Source organism: Schistocerca serialis, chromosome 12 (assembly GCF_023864345.2).
Source record: "Schistocerca serialis cubense isolate TAMUIC-IGC-003099 chromosome 12, iqSchSeri2.2, whole genome shotgun sequence".
Classification (NCBI taxonomy): Eukaryota; Metazoa; Arthropoda; class Insecta; order Orthoptera; family Acrididae; genus Schistocerca; species Schistocerca serialis.
The window spans coordinates 174,565,942-174,584,559 of record NC_064649.1 but is presented as its reverse complement, the minus strand read 5'-3'; positions in this window follow the sequence as shown (position 1 = coordinate 174,584,559).

Sequence of the window (18,618 nt, the reverse complement as noted above, 5' to 3'; positions counted from 1 at the left end):
TGTTTTAAACCATCCCTGTGACACTAGTTATAGACTCCGAAGCTTCACTCCAGGTTTACTGTATCCCTTGGTCCTTCTTATTGACGATGAAACACAGAAATTGCATCGGAATTAAATACAAAAGGCACAATGCAGAATTAAGTACAAGAAGACTGACTCTTCTTACTGTCTATGTTTTGAACCATTCCTGTGACACTAGTTATAGATTCCGATGCTTCACTTCAGGTTTCCTGTATCCCTTGGACATCCTTATTGACGATGAAACACAGAAATTGCATCGAAATTAAATACAAAAGGCACAATACCGACATAAGTACAAGAAGACTGACTCTTCTTACTGTCTATGTTTTTAACCATTACTTTGACACTAGTTATAGATTCCGATGCTTCACTTCAGGTTTACTGTATCCCTTGGACCTTCTTATTGACCATGAAACACAGAAATTGCATCGGAATTAAATACAAAATGCACCATGCCGACTTAAGTACAAGAAGACTGACTCTTCCTACAGTCAGTGTTTTGAACCATTCCTGTGACACTAGTTATAGATTCCGATGTTTCACTTCATTTTTACTGTATCCCTCTGATCTTCTTATTGACGATGAAACACAGAAATTGCATCGGAATTAAATACAAAAGGCACAATGCCGACTTAAGTACAAGAAGACTGACTCTTCTAACTGACTATGTTTTGAACTATTCCTTTGACACTAGTTATAGATTCCGATGCTTCACTTCAGGTTTACTGTATCCCTTGGACATCCTTATTGACGATGAAACACAGAAATTGCATCAGAATTAAATACAAAGGGCACAATGCCGACTTAAGTACAAGAAGACTGACTCTTCCTACTGTCAATTATTTGAACCATTCCAGTGACTCTAGTTACAGATTCCGATGCTTCACTTAAGGTTTACTGTATCCCTCTGATCTTATGCATGACGATGATACACAGAAATTGCATCGGAATTAAATTCAAAAGGCACAATGCCGACTTAAGTACAAGAAGACTGACCCTTCTTACTGTCTATGTTTCGAACCATTCCTGTGACACTAGTTATAGATTCCGATTCTTCACTTCAGGTTTACTGTATACCTTGGACCTTCTTCTTGACGATGAATCACAGAAATTGCATCGGAATTAAATACAAAGGGCAGAATGCCGACTTAAGTACAAGAAGACTGACTCTTCCTACTGTCAATGTTTTGAACCATTCCTGTGACTCTAGTTATAGATTCCGGTGCTTCACTTAAGTTTTACTGTATCCCTCTGATCTTCTTATTGACGATGAACCACAGAAATTGCATCGGAATTAAATACAAAAGGCAAATTGCCGACTTAAGTACAAGAAGACTGATTCATCTTACTGTCTATGTTTTGAACCATTCCTGTGACACTAGTTATAGATTCTGATGCTTCACTTCAGGTTTACTGTATCCCTTGGAGCTTCTTATTGACGCTGAAACACAGAAATTACATCGGAATTAAACACAAAAAGCACAATGCCGACTTAAGTACAAGCGGACTGACTCTTCTTACTAATTATGTTTGAACCATTCCTGTGACACTAGTTATAGATTCCGATGCTACACTCCATGTTTACTGTATCCCTTGTACCTTCTTATTGACGATGAAACACAGAAATTGCATCAGAATTAAATAGAAAATGCACAATGATGACTTAAGTACAAGAAGACTGACACTTCTTACTGACATTGTTTTGAACCATTCCTGTGACACTAGGTATAGATCCCGATGCTTCATTTCAGGTTTAATGTATCCCTTGGACCTTCTTATTGTCGATGAAACACAGAAATTGCATCGGAATTAAATAGAAAAGGCACAAAGCCGACTTAAGTACAAGATGACTGACTCTTCTTACTGTCTATGATTTGAACCATTCCTGTGACACTAGTTATGGATTCCGATGCTTCACTTCAGGTTTACTGTATCCCTTGGACCTTCTTATTGACGATGAAACACAGAAATTGCATCGGAATTAAATACAAAATCACAATACCGACTTAAGTACAAGAAGACTGACACTTCTTACTGTCTATGTTTTGAACCATTCCTGTGACACTGGTTATAGATTCCGATGCTTCACTTCAGGTTTACTGTATCCCTTGGACCTTCTTATAGACGATCAAACACAGAAATTGCATCGGAATAAAATTCAAAGGCACAATGCCGACTTGAGGACTAGAAGACTGACTCTTCTTACTGACTATGTTTTGAACCATTCCTGTGACACTAGTTATAGACTCCGATGCTTCACTCCAGGTTTACTGTATCCCTTGGACCTTCTTATTGACGATGAAACGCAGAAATTGCATCGGAATTAAACACAAAAAGCACAATGCCGACTTAAGTACAAGAGGACTGACTCTTCTTACTGTCTATGTTTTGAACCATTCCTGTGACACTAGTAATAGATTCCGATGCTTCACTTCAGGTTTACTGTATCCCATGGACCTTCTTATTCACGATGAAACACAGAAATTGCATCGGAATTAAATACAATAGGCACAATGCCGACATAAGTACAAGAAGACTGACTCTCCTTACTGTCTATGTTATAAACCATTCCTGTGACACTAGTTATAGATTCCGATGCTTCACGTCAGGTTTACTGTATCCCTTGGACATTCTTAATGACGATGAAACACAGAAATTGCATCGGTATTAAATACAAAAGGCACAATACCTACTTAAGTACAAGAAGACTGACTCTTCTCACTGTCTATGTTTTGAACCATTCCTGTGACACTAGTTATAGATTCCGATGCTTCACTCCAGGTTTACTGTATCCCTTGGACCTTCTTATTGACGATGAAACACAGAAATTGCATCGGAATTAAATAGAAAAGGCATAAAGCCGACTTAAGTAAGAGATGACTGACTCTTCATACTGTCTATGATTTGAACCATTCCTGTGACACTAGTTATAGATTCCGATGCTTCACTTCAGGTTTACTGTATCCCTTGGACCTTCTTATTGACGATGAAACGCAGAAATTGCATCGGAATAAAACACAAAATCACAATACCGACTTAAGTACAAGAAGACTGACACTTCTTACAGTCTATGATTTGAACCATTCCTGTGACACTAGTTATAGATTCCGATGCTTCACTTAAGGTTTACTGTATCCCTTGGACCTTCTTATTGACGATCAAACACAGAAATTGCATCGGAATAAAATACAAAAGGCACAATGCAGACTTAGTACAATAAGACTGACTCTTCCCACTGTCAATGTTTTGAACCATTCCTGTGACACTAGTAATAGATTCCGATGCTTCACTTCAGGTTTACTGTATCCCTCTGATCTTCTTATTGACGATGAAATACAGAAATTGCATCGGAATTAAATACAAAAGGCACAATGCCGACTTAAGTACAAAAAGACTGACTCTTCTTACTGTCTACGTTTTGAACCATTCCTGTGACACTAGTTATAGATTCAGATGCTTCACTTCAGGTTTACTGTATCCCTTGGACCTTCTTATTGACGATGAAACACAGAAATTGCATCGAAATTAAACACAAAAGGCACGATGCCGACTAAAGTACAAAAAGACTGACTCTTCTTACTGACTTTGTTTTGTACCATTCCTGTGACACTAGTTATAGATTCCGATGCTTCACTTCAGGTTTCCTGTATCCCTCTGACCTTCTTATTGACGATGAAACACAGAAATTGCATCGGAAGTAAATACAAAAGGCACAATGCCGACTTAAGTACAAGAAGACTGACTCTTGTTACTGTCTATGTTTTGAACCATTCCTGTGACACTAGTTATTGATTCCGATGCTTCACTTCAGGTTTACTGTATCCCTTGGACCTTCTTATTGACGATGAAACACAGTTATTGCATCGGAAGGAAATACAAAGGGCACAATGCCGACTTAAGTACAAGAAGACTGACTCTTCCTACTGTCAATGTTTTGAACCATTCCTGCGACTCTAGTTATAGATTCCGGTGCTTCACTTAAGGTTTACTGTATCCCTCTGATCTTCTTATTGACGATGAACCACAGAAATTGCATCGGAATTAAATACAAAAGGCAAATTGCCGACTTAAGTACAAGAAGACTGATTCATCTTACTGTCTATGTTTTGAACCATTCCTGTGACACTAGTTATAGATTCTGATGCTTCACTTCAGGTTTACTGTATCCCTTGGACCTTCTTATTGACGCTGAAACACAGAAATTACATCGGAATTAAACACAAAAAGCACAATGCCGACTTAAGTACAAGAGGACTGACTCTTCTTACTATCTATGTTTGAACCATTCCTGTGACACTAGTTATAGATTCCGATGCTACACTCCATGTTTACTGTATCCCTTGTACCTTCTTATTGACGATGAAACACAGAAATTGCATCAGAATTAAATAGAAAATGCACAATGATGACTTAAGTACAAGAAGACTGACACTTCTTACTGACATTGTTTTGAACCATTCCTGTGACACTAGGTATAGATCCCGATGCTTCATTTCAGGTTTAATGTATCCCTTGCACCTTCTTATTGTCGATGAAACACAGAAATTGCATCGGAATTAAATAGAAAAGGCACAAAGCCGACTTAAGTACAAGATGACTGACTCTTCTTACTGTCTATGATTTGAACCATTCCTGTGACACTAGTTATGGATTCCGATGCTTCACTTCAGGTTTACTGTATCCCTTGGACCTTCTTATTGACGATGAAACACAGAAATTGCATCGGAATTAAATACAAAATCACAATACCGACTTAAGTACAAGAAGACTGACACTTCTTACTGTCTATGTTTTGAACCATTCCTGTGACACTGGTTATAGATTCCGATGCTTCACTTCAGGTTTACTGTATCCCTTGGACCTTCTTATAGACGATCAAACACAGAAATTGCATCGGAATAAAATTCAAAGGCACAATGCCGACTTGAGGACTAGAAGACTGACTCTTCTTACTGACTATGTTTTGAACCATTCCTGTGACACTAGTTATAGACTCCGATGCTTCACTCCAGGTTTACTGTATCCCTTGGACCTTCTTATTGACGATGAAACGCAGAAATTGCATCGGAATTAAACACAAAAAGCACAATGCCGACTTAAGTACAAGAGGACTGACTCTTCTTACTGTCTATGTTTTGAACCATTCCTGTGACACTAGTAATAGATTCCGATGCTTCACTTCAGGTTTACTGTATCCCATGGACCTTCTTATTGACGATGAAACACAGAAATTGCATCGGAATTAAATACAAAAGGCACAATGCCGACATAAGTACAAGAAGACTGACTCTCCTTACTGTCTATGTTATAAACCATTCCTGTGACACTAGTTATAGATTCCGATGCTTCACGTCAGGTTTACTGTATCCCTTGGACATTCTTATTGACGATGAAACACAGAAATTGCATCGGTATTAAATACAAAAGGCACAATACCTACTTAAGTACAAGAAGACTGACTCTTCTCACTGTCTATGTTTTGAACCATTCCTGTGACACTAGTTATAGATTCCGATGCTTCACTCCAGGTTTACTGTATCCCTTGGACCTTCTTATTGACGATGAAACACAGAAATTGCATCGGAATTAAATAGAAAAGGCACAAAGCCGACTTAAGTAAGAGATGGCTGACTCTTCATACTGTCTATGATTTGAACCATTCCTGTGACACTAGTTATAGATTCCGATGCTTCACTTCAGGTTTACTGTATCCCTTGGACCTTCTTATTGACGATGAAACGCAGAAATTGCATCGGAATAAAACACAAAATCACAATACCGACTTAAGTACAAGAAGACTGACACTTCTTACAGTCTATGATTTGAACCATTCCTGTGACACTAGTTATAGATTCCGATGCTTCACTTAAGGTTTACTGTATCCCTTGGACCTTCTTATTGACGATCAAACACAGAAATTGCATCGGAATAAAATACAAAAGGCACAATGCAGACTTAGTACAATAAGACTGACTCTTCCCACTGTCAATGTTTTGAACCATTCCTGTGACACTAGTAATAGATTCCGATGCTTCACTTCAGGTTTACTGTATCCCTCTGATCTTCTTATTGACGATGAAATACAGAAATTGCATCGGAATTAAATACAAAAGGCACAATGCCGACTTAAGTACAAAAAGACTGACTCTTCTTACTGTCTACGTTTTGAACCATTCCTCTGACACTAGTTATAGATTCAGATGCTTCACTTCAGGTTTACTGTATCCCTTGGACCTTCTTATTGACGATGAAACACAGAAATTGCATCGAAATTAAACACAAAAGGCACGATGCCGACTAAAGTACAAAAAGACTGACTCTTCTTACTGACTTTGTTTTGAACCATTCCTGTGACACTAGTTATAGATTCCGATGCTTCACTTCAGGTTTCCTGTATCCCTCTGACCTTCTTATTGACGATGAAACACAGAAATTGCATCGGAAGTAAATACAAAAGGCACAATGCCGACTTAAGTACAAGAAGACTGACTCTTGTTACTGTCTATGTTTTGAACCATTCCTGTGACACTAGTTATTGATTCCGATGCTTCACTTCAGGTTTACTGTATCCCTTGGACCTTCTTATTGACGATGAAACACAGATATTGCATCGGAAGGAAATACAAAGGGCACAATGCCGACTTAAGTACAAGAAGACTGACTCTTCCTACTGTCAATGTTTTGAACCATTCCTGCGACTCTAGTTATAGATTCCGGTGCTTCACTTAAGGTTTACTGTATCCCTCTGATCTTCTTATTGACGATGAACCACAGAAATTGCATCGGAATTAAATACAAAAGGCAAATTGCCGACTTAAGTACAAGAAGACTGATTCATCTTACTGTCTATGTTTTGAACCATTCCTGTGACACTAGTTATAGATTCCGATGCTTCACTTCAGGTTTACTGTATCCCTTGGACCTTCTTATTTACGCTGAAACACAGAAATTGCATCGGAATTAAACACAAAAAGCACAATGCCGTCTTAAGTACAAGAGGACTGTCTCATTACTGTCTATGTTTGAACCATTCCTGTGACACTAGTTATAGATTCCGATGCTACACTCCATTATTACTGTATCCCTTGTACCTTCTTATTGACGATATAACATAGAAATTGCATCAGAATTAAATAGAAAATGCACAATGATGACTTAAGTACAAGAAGACTGACACTTCTTACTGACTATGTTTTCAACCATTCCTGTGACACTAGGTATAGATCCCGATGCTTCATTTCAGGTTTACTGTATCCCTTGGACCTTCTTATTGTCGATGAAACACAGAAATTGCATCGGAATTAAATAGAAAAGGCACAAAGCCGACTTAAGTACAAGATGACTGACTCTCCTTACTGTCTATAATTTGAACCATTCCTGTGACACTAGTTATAGATTCCGATGCTTCACTTCAGGTTTACTGTATCCCTTGGACCTTCTTATTGACGATGAAACACAGAAATTGCATCGGAATTAAATACAAAATCACAATACCGACTTAAGTACAAGAAGACTGACACTTCTTACTGTCTATGTTTTGAACCATTCCTGTGACACTAGTTATAGATTCCGATGCTTCACTTCAGGTTTACTGTATCCCTTGGACCTTCTTATAGACGATCAAACACAGTAATTGCATCGGAATAAAATACAAAGGGCACAATGCCGACTTGAGGACTAGAAGACTGACTCTTCTTACTGACTATGTTTTGAACCATTCCTGTGACACTAGTTATAGACTCCGATGCTTCACTCCAGGTTTACTGTATCACTTGGACCTTCTCATTGGCGATGAAACGCAGAAATTGCCTCGGAATTGAACACAAAAAGCACAATGCCGACTTAAGTACAAGAGGACTGACTCTTCTTACTGTCTATGTTTTGAACCATTCCTGTGACACTAGTAATAGATTCCGATGCTTCACTTCAGGTTTACTGTATCCCTTGGACCTTCTTATTGACGATGAAACACAGAAATTGCATCGGAATTAAATACCAAATGCACAATGCCGACATAAGTACAAGAAGACTGACTCTCCTTACTGTCTATGTTATGAACCATTCCTGTGACACTAGTTATAGATTCCGATGATTCACGTCAGGTTTACTGTATCCCTTGGACATTCTTATTGACGATGACACACAGAAATTGCATCGGTATTAAATACAAAAGACACAATACCGACTTAAGTACAAGAAGACTGACTCTTCTTACTGTCTATGTTTTGAACCATTCCTGTGACACTAGTTATAGATTCCGATGCTTCACTCCAGGTTTACTGTATCCCTTGGACCTTCTTATTGACGATGAAACACAGAAATTGCATCGGAATTAAATAGAAAAGGCACAAAGCCGACTTAAGTACAAGATGACTGACTCTTCATACTGTCTATGATTTGAACCATTCCTGTGACACTAGTTATAGACTCCGATGCTTCACTCCAGGTTCACTGTATCCCTTGGACGTTTTATTGACGATGAAACACAGAATTTGCATCGGAATTAAATACAAAAGGCATAATGCCGACTTAAGTAAAAGAAGTCTGACTTTTCTTACTGTCTATGTTTTGAACCATTCCTATGACACTAGTTATTGATTCCGATGCTTCACTCCAGGTTTACTGTATCCCTTGGACCATCTTATTGACGATGAAACACAGAAATTGCATCAGAATTAAATAGAAAATGCACAATGATGACTTAAGTACAAGAAGACTGACTCTTCTTACTGACAATGTTTTGAACCATTCCTGTGACACTAGTAATAGATCCCGATGTTTCACTTCAGGTTTACTGTATCCCTCTGACCTTCTTATTGACGAGGAAACACAGAAATTGCATCGGAATTAAATAGAAACGCCACAATGCCTACTTAAGTACAAGAAGACTAACTCTTCTTACTGGCTATGTATAGAACCATCCTGTGACACTAGTTATAGACTCCGATGCTAGACTTCAGTTTTACTGTATCCCTTGGACCTTGTTATTGACGATGAAACACAGAAATTGCATCGGAATTCAATACAAAAGGCACAATGCCGACTTCAGTACAAGAAGACTGACCCTTCTTACTGTCTATGTTTTGAACCATTCCTGTGACACTAGTTATGGATTCTAATGCTTCACTTTAGGTTTACTGTATCCCTTGGACCTTCTTATTGACGATAAAAAACAGAAATTGCATCGGAATTAAATACAAAAGGCACAATCTCGACATAAGTACAAGAAGACTGACTCTTCTTACTGTCTATGTTTTGAACCATTCCTTTAACACTTGTTATAGATTCCGATGCATCACTTCAGGTTTACTGTATCCCTTGGACCTTCATATTGACGATGAAACACAGAAATTGCATCGGAATTAAATACAAAAAGCACAATGCCGACTTAAGTACAAAAAGACTGACTCTTCTTACTGACTATGTTGTGAACCATTCCTGTGACACTAGTTATAGATTCCGATACTTCACTTCAGGTTTCCTGTATCCCGCTGACCTTCTTATTGACGATGAAACACAGAAATTGCATCGGAATTAAATACAAAAGGCACAATGCCGACTTAAGTACAAGAAGACTGACTCTTTTTACTGACTATGATTTGAACCATTCCTGTGACACTAGTTATAGATTCCGATGCTTCACTTCAGGTTTACGGTATCCCTTGGACCTTCTTATTGACGATGAAACACAGAAATTGCATCGGAAGTAAATACAAAAGGCACAATGCCGACTTAAGTACAAGAAGACTGACTCTTCTTACTGACTATGTTTTGAACCATTCCTGTGACACTAGTTATAGATCCTGATGCTTCACTTCTGGTTTACTGTATCCCTCTGACCTTCTTATTGACGAGGAAACACAGAAATTGCATCGGAATTAAATAGAAACGCCACAATGCCTACTTAAGCACAAGAAGACTGACTCTTGTTACTGGCTATGTGTTGAACCATTCCTGTGAGACTAGTTATAGTTTCCGATGCTTGACTTCAGTTTTACTGTATCCCTTGGACCTTCTTATTGACGATGAAACACAGAAATTGCATCGGAATTAAATTCAAATGGTTCAATGCCGACTTAAGTACAAGATGACTGACCCTTCTTACTGTCTATGTTTTGAACCATTCCTGTGACACTAGTTATAGATTCCGATGCTTCACTTCAGGTTTACTGTATCCCTTGGACCTACTTATTGACGATTAAACACAGAAATTGCATCGGAATTAAATACAAAAGGCACAATGCCGACTTAAGTACAAGATGACTGACCCTTCTTACTGTCTATGTTTTGAACCATTCCTGTGACACTAGTTATAAATTCCGATGCTTCACTTCAGGTTTACTGTATCCCTTGGACCTACTTATTGACGATGAAACACAGAAATTGCATCGGAATTAAATACAAAAGGCATAATGCCGACTTAAGTAAAAGAAGTCTGACTTTTCTTACTGTCTATGTTTTGAACCATTCCTGTGACACTAGTTATAGATTCCGATGCTTCATTCCAGGTTTACTCTATCCCTTGGACCTTCTTATTGACGATGAAACACAGAAATTGCATCAGAATTAAATAGAAAATGCACAATGATGACTTAAGTACAAGAAGACTGACTCTTCTTACTGACTATGTTCTGAACCATTCCTGTGACACTAGTTATAGAATCGATGCTTCACTTCAGGTTTACTGTATCCCTCTGACCTTCTTATTCACGAGGAAACACAGAAATTGCATCGAAATTCAATAGAAACGCCACAATGCCTACTTAAGTACAAGAAGACTAACTCTTCTTACTGGCTACGTTTAGAACCATCCTGTGACACTAGTTATAGATTCCTATGCTAGACTTCAGGTTTACTGTATCCCTTGGACCTTCTTATTGACGATCAAACACAGAAATTGCATCGGAATAAAATACAAAAGGCACAATGCCGACTTAAGTACAAGAAGACTGACTCTTCCTACTGTCAATGTTTTGAACCATTCCTGTGACACTAGTAATACATTCCGATGCTTCACTTCAGGTTTACTGTATCCCTCTGATCTTCTTATTGACGATGAAACACAGAAATTGCATCGGAATTATATACAAAAGGCACAATGCCGACTTAAGTACAAGAAGACTGACGCTTCTTACTGTCTATGTTTTGAACCATTCCTGTGACACTAGTTATAGATTCCGATGCTTCACTTCAGGTTTACTGTATCCCTTGGACCTTCTTATTGACGATGAAACACAGAAATTGCAGCGGAATAAAATACAAAAGGCACAATGCCGACTTAAGTACAAGAAGACTGACTCTTCCTACTGTCAATGTTTTGAACCATTCCTGTGACACTAGTAATACATTCCGATGCTTCACTTCAGGTTAACTGTATCCCTCTGATCTTCTTATTGACGATGAAACACAGAAATTGCATCGGAATTAAATACAAAAGGCACAATGCCGACTTAAGTACAATAAGCCTGACTCATCTTACTGTCTATGTTTTGAAGCATTCCTGTGACACTAGTTATAGTTTCCGATGCTTGACTTCAATTTTACTGTATCCCTTGGACCTTCTTATTGACGATGAAACACAGAAATTGCATCGGAATTAAATACAAAAGGCACAATGCCGACTTAAGTACAAGATGACTGACCCTTCTTACTGTCTATGTTTTGAACCATTCCTGTGACACTAGTTATAGATTCCGATGCTTCACTTCAGGTTTTCTGTATCCCTTGGACCTACTTATTGACGATGAAACACAGAAATTGCATCGGAATTAAATAGAAAAGGCACAATGCTGACTTAAGTACAAGAAGACTGACTCTTCTTACTGTCTATGTTTTGAACCATTCCTGTGACACTAGTTACGGATTCTGATGCTTCACTTCAGGTTTACTGTATTCCTTGGACCTTCTTATTGACGATGGAACACAGAAATTGCCTCGGAATTAAATACAAATGGCACAATACCGACATAAGTACAAGAAGACTGACTCTTCTTACTGTCTATGTTTTGAACCATTCCTGTGACACTAGTTGAGATTCCGATTCTTCACTTCAAGTTTACTGTATCGATTGGACCTTCTTATTGACCATGAAACACAGAAATTGCATCGGAATTGAATACAAACGGCACCATGCCGACTTAAGTACAAGAAGACTGACTCTTCCTAAAGTCAATGTTTTGAACCAATCCTGTGACACTAGTCATAGATTCAGATGCTTCACTTCAGGTTTCCTGTATCCCGCTGACCTTCCTATTGACGATGAAACACAGAAATTGCATCGGAATTAAATACAAAAGGCACAATGCCGACTTAAGTACAAGAAGACTGACTCTTTTTACTGACCATGTTTTGAACCATTCCTGTGACACTAGTTATAGATTCCGATGCTTCACTTCAGGTTTACTGTATCCCTTGGACCTTCTTATTGACGATGAAACACAGAAATTGCATCGGAAGTAAATACAAAAGGCACAATGCCGACTTAAGTACAAGAAGACTGACTCTTCTTACTGACTATGTTTTGAACCATTCCTGTGACACTAGTTATAGATCGTGATGCTTCACTTCTGGTTTACTGTATCCCTTTGACCTTCTTATTGACGAGGAAACACAGAAATTGCATCGGAATTAAAAAGAACGCCACAATGCCTACTTAAGTACAAGAAGACTGACTCTTGTTACTGGCTATGTTTTGAACCATTCCTGTGACACTAGTTATAGTTTCCGATGCTTGACCTCAGTTTTACTGTATCCCTTGGACCTTCTTATTGACGATGAAACACAGAAATTGCATCGGAATTAAATACAAAAGGTACAATGCCGACTGAAGTACAAGATGACTGACCCTTCTTACTGTCTATGTTTTGAACCATTCCTGTGACACTAGTTATAGATTCCGATGCTTCACTTCAGGTTTACTGTATCCCTTGGACCTACTTATTGACGATTAAACACAGAAATTGCATCGGAATTATATACAAAAGGCACAATGCCGACTTAAGTACAAGAGGACTGACTCTTCTTACTGACTATGTTCTGAACCATTCCTGTGACACTAGTTATAGAATCGATGCATCACTTCAGGTTTACTGTATCCCTCTGATATTCTTATTGACGATGAAACACAGAAATTGCATCGGAATTAAATACAAAGGGCACAATGCCGACTTAAGTACAAGAAGACTGACTCTTCCTACTGTCAATGTTTTGAACCATTCCTGTAACTCTAGTTATAGATTCCGATGTTTCACTTAAGGTTTACTGTATCCCTCTGATCTTCTTATTGACGATGAAACACAGAAATTGCATCGAAATTAAATACAAAGGGCACAATGCCGACTTAAGTACAAGAAGACTGACTCTTCCTACTGTCAATGCTTTGAACCATTCCTGTGACTCTAGTTATAGATTCCGATGCTTCACTTAAGGTTTACTGTATCCCTCTGATCTTCTTATTGACGATGAAACACAGAAATTGCATCGGAATTAAATACAAAAGGTACAATGCCGACTTAAGTGCAAGAAGACTGACCCTTCTTACTGTCTATGCTTCGAACCATTCCTGTGACACTTGTTATAGATTCCGATTCTTCACTGCCGGTTTACTGTATACCTTGGACCTTCTTATTGAAGATGAAACACAGAAATTGCATCGGAATTAAATATAAAAGGCACAATGCCGACTTAAGTACAAGAAGACTGACTCTTCTTACTGTCTATGTTTTGAACCATTCCTGTGACACTAGTTATAGATTCCGATGCTTCACTTAAGGTTTACTGTATCCCTCTGATCTTCTTATTGACGATGAAACACAGAAATTGCATCGAAATTAAATACAAAGGGCACAATGCCGACTTAAGTACAAGAAGACTGACTCTACCTATTGTCAATGTTTTGAACCATTCCTGTGACTCTAGTTATAGATTCCGATGCTTCACTTAAGGTTTACTGTATCCCTCTGATCTTCTTATTGACGATGAAACACAGAAATTGCATCGAAATTAAATACAAAGGGCACAATGCCGACTTAAGTACAAGAAGACTGACTTTTCCTACTGTCAATGTTTTGAACCATTCCTGTGACTCTAGTTATAGATTCCGATGCTTCACTTAAGGTTTACTGTATCCCTCTGATCTTCTTATTGACGATGAAACACAGAAATTGCATCGGAATTAAATACAAAAGGCACAATGCCGACTTAAGTACAAGAAGACTGACTCTTCTTACTGGCTATGTTTTGAACCATTCCTGTGACACTAGTTATAGATTCCGATGCTTGACTTCAGTTTTACTGTATTCCTTGGACCTTCTTATTGACGAAGAAACACAGAAATTGTATCGGAATTAATTACAACAGGCACAATGCCGACTTAAGTACAAGAAGACTGACCCTTCTTACTGTCTATGTTTCGAACCATTCCTGTGATACTAGTTATAGATTCCGATTCTTCACTTCAGGTTTTCTGTATCCCTTGGACCTTCTGATAGACGATGAAACACAGAAATTGCTTTGAATTAAATACAAAAGGCACAATGCCGACTTAAGTACAAGAAGACTGACTCTTCTTACTGTCTATGTTTTAAACCATTCCTGTGACACTAGTTATAGATTCCGATGCTTCAATTCAGGTTTACTGTATCCCTTGACCCTTCTTATTGACGATGAAACACAGAAATTGCATCGAAATTAAATACAAAGGGCACAATGCCGACTTAAGTACAAGAAGACTGACTCTTCCTACTGTCAATGTTTTGAACCATTCCTGTGACTCTAGTTATAGATTCCGATGCTTCACTTAAGGTTTACTGTATCCCTCTGATCTTCTTATTGACGATGAAACACAGAAATTGCATCGGAATTAAATACAAAAGGCACAATGCCGACTTAAGTACAAGAAGCCTGACTCATCTTACTGTCTATGCTTTGAACCATTCCTGTGACACTAGTTATAGATTCCGATGCTTCACATCAGGTTTACTGTATCCCTTGGACCTTCTTATTGACACCGAAACACAGAAATTGCATCGGAATTAAACACAAAGGGCACAATGCCGACTTAAGTACAATCAAACTAACTCTTCTTACTGACTATGTTTGAGCCATTCCTGTGACACTAGTTATGGATTGCGATGCTTCACTTCAGGTTTACTGTATCTCTCTGTCCATCTTATTGACGATGAAACACAGAAATTGCATCGGAATTAAATACAAAAGGCACAATGCCGACTTAAGTACAAGAAGACTGACCCTTCTTACTGTCTATGTTTCGAACCATTCCTGTGACACTAGTTATAGATTCCGATTCTTCACTTCAGGTTTACTGTATACCTTGGACCTTCTTATTGTCGATGAAAAACAGAAATTGCATCGGAATTAAATATAAAAGGCATAATGCCAACTTAAGTACAAGAAGACTGACTCTTCTTACTGTCTATGATTTGAAACATTCCTTTGACACTAGTTATAGATTTCGATGCTTCACTTCAGGTTTACTGTATCCCTTGGACCTTCTTATTGACGATGAAAAACAGAAATTGCATCGGAATTAAATACAAAGGGCACAATGCCGACTTAAGTACAAGAAGACTGACTCTTCCTACTGTCAATGCTTTGAACCATTCCTGTGAATCTAGTTATAGATTCCGATGCTTCACTTAAGGTTTACTGTATCCCTCTGATCTTCTTATTGACGATGAAACACAGAAATTGCATCGGAATGAAATACAAAAGGCACAATGCCGACTTAAGAACAAGATGACTGACTCATCTTACTGTCTATGCTTTGAACCATTCCTGTGACACTAGTTATAGATTCCGATGCTTCACTTCAGGTTCACTGTATCCCTTGGACCTTCTTATTGACGCTGAAACACAGAAATTGCAACGGAATTAAACACAAAAGGCACAATGCCGACTTAAGTTCAAAAAGGCTGACTCTTCTTATTGACTATGCTTTGAACCATTCCTGTGACACTAGTTATAAATTGCGATACCTCACTTCAGGTTCACTGTATCCCTCTGACCATCTTATTGACGATGAAACACAGAAATTGCATCGGAATTAAATACAAAAGGCACTATGCCGACTTAAGTACAAGAAGACTGACTCTTCTTACTGCCTATGTTTTAACCATTCCTGTGACACTAGTTATAGATTCCGATGCTTCACTTCAGGTATACTGTATCCCTTGGACCTTCTTATTGACGATGAAACACAGAAATTGCATCGGAATTAAATACAAAAGGCACAATGCCGACTTAAGTACAAGAAGACTGACTCTTCTTACTGTCTATGTTTCGAACCATTCCTGTGACATTAGTTATAGATTCAGATGCTACACTCCAGGTTTACTGTATCCCTTGGACCTTCTTATTGACGATGAAACACAGAAATTGCATCGGAATTAAATACAAAACGCACAATGCCGACTTAAGGACTAGAAGACTGACTCTTCTTACTGACTATGTTTTGAACCATTCCTGTGACACTAGTTATTGATTCCGATGCTTGACTTCAGGTTTACTGTATCCCTTGGACCATCTTATTGACGATGAAAGACAGAAATTGCATCGGAATTAAATACAAAAGGCACAATGCCGAACTAAGTACAAGAAGACTGACTCTTCCTATTGTCAATGATTTGAACCATTCCTGTGACACTAGTTATAGATTCCAATGCTTCACTTCAGGTTTACTGTCTCCGTCTGATCATCTTATTGACGATGAAACACAGATATTGCATCGGAATTAAGTACAAAAGACACAATGCCGACTTAAGTACAAGAAGACTGACTCATCTTACAGTCTATGTTTTGAACCATTCCTGTGACACTAGTTATAGATTCCGATGCTTCACTTCAGGTTTACTGTATCCCTTGGACCTTCTTATTGACGATGAAACACAGAAATGGCATCGGAATTAAATAAAAAAGGCACAATACCGACATAAGTACAAGAAGACTGACTCTTCTTACTGACTATGTTTTGAACCATTCCTGTGGCACTAGTTATAGATCGTGATGCTTCACTTCTGGTTTACTGTATCCCTCTGACCTTCTTATTGACGAGGAAACACAGAAATTGCATCGGAATTAAATATAAAAGGCACAATGCCGACTTAAGTACAAGAAGACTGACTCTTCTTACTGTCTATGTTTTGAACCATTCCTGTGACACAAGTTATAGATTCCGATGCTTCACCTCAGGTTTACTGTATCCGTTGGACCTTCTTATTGACGATGAAACACAGAAATTGCATCGGAAATAAATACAAAGGGCACAATGCCGACTTAAGTACAGTAAGACTGACTCTTCTTACTGTCTATGTTTTGAACCATTCCTGTGACACTAGTTATAGATTCTGATGCTTCACTTCAGGTTTTCTGTATCGCTTGGACCTTCTTATTGACCATGAAACACAGAAATTGCATCGGAATGAAATACAAAAGGCACCATGCCGACTTAAGTTATAGAAGACTGACTCTTCCTACTGTCAAAGATTTGAACCATTCCTGTGACACTAGTTATAGATTCCGATGCTTCACTTCAGGTTTACTGTATCCTTCTGATCTTCTTATTGACGATGAAACACAGAAATTTCATCGGAATTAAATACAAAAGGCACAATGCCGACTTAAGTACAAGAAGACTGACTCTTCTTACTGACTATGTTTTGAACCATTCCTGTGACACTAGTTACAGATTCCGATGCTTCACTTCAGGTTTACTGTATCCCTTGGACCTTCTTATTGATGATGAAACACAGAAATTGCATCGGAATTAAATACAAAAGGCACAATGCCGACTTAAGTACAAGAAGACTGACTCTTCTTACTGGCTATGTTTTGATCCATTCCTGTGACACTAGTTATAGATTCCGATGCTTGACTTCAGTTTTACTGTATTCCTTGGACCTTCTTATTGACGACGAAACACAGAAATTGAATCGGAATTAATTACAACAGGCACAATGCCGACTTAAGTAAAAGAAGACTGACCCTTCTTACTGTCTATGTTTCGAACCATTCCTGAGACACTAGTTATAGATTCCGATTCTTCACTTCAGGTTTTCTGTATCCCTTGGACCTTCTTATAGACGATGAAACACAGAAATTGCTTTGAATTAAATACAAAAGGCACAATGCCGACTTAAGTACAAGAAGACTGACTCTTCTTACTGTCTATGTTTTAAACCATTCCTGTGACACTGGTTATAGATTCCGATGCTTCACTTCAGGTTTACTGTATCCCTTGGACCTTCTTATTGACGATGAAACACAGAAATTACATCGAAATTAAATACAAAGGGCACAATGCCGACTTAAGTACAAGAAGACTGACTCTTCCTACTGTCAATGTTTTGAACCATTCCTGTGACTCTAGTTATAGATTCCGATGCTTCACTTAAGGTTTACTGTATCCCTCTGATCTTCTTATTGACGGTGAAACGCAGAAATTGCATCGGAATTAAAAACAAAAGGCACAATGCCGACTTAAGTACAAGAAGCCTGACTCATCTTACTGTCTATGCTCTGAACCATTCCTGTGACACTAGTTATAGATTCCGATGCTTCACATCAGGTTTACTGTATCCC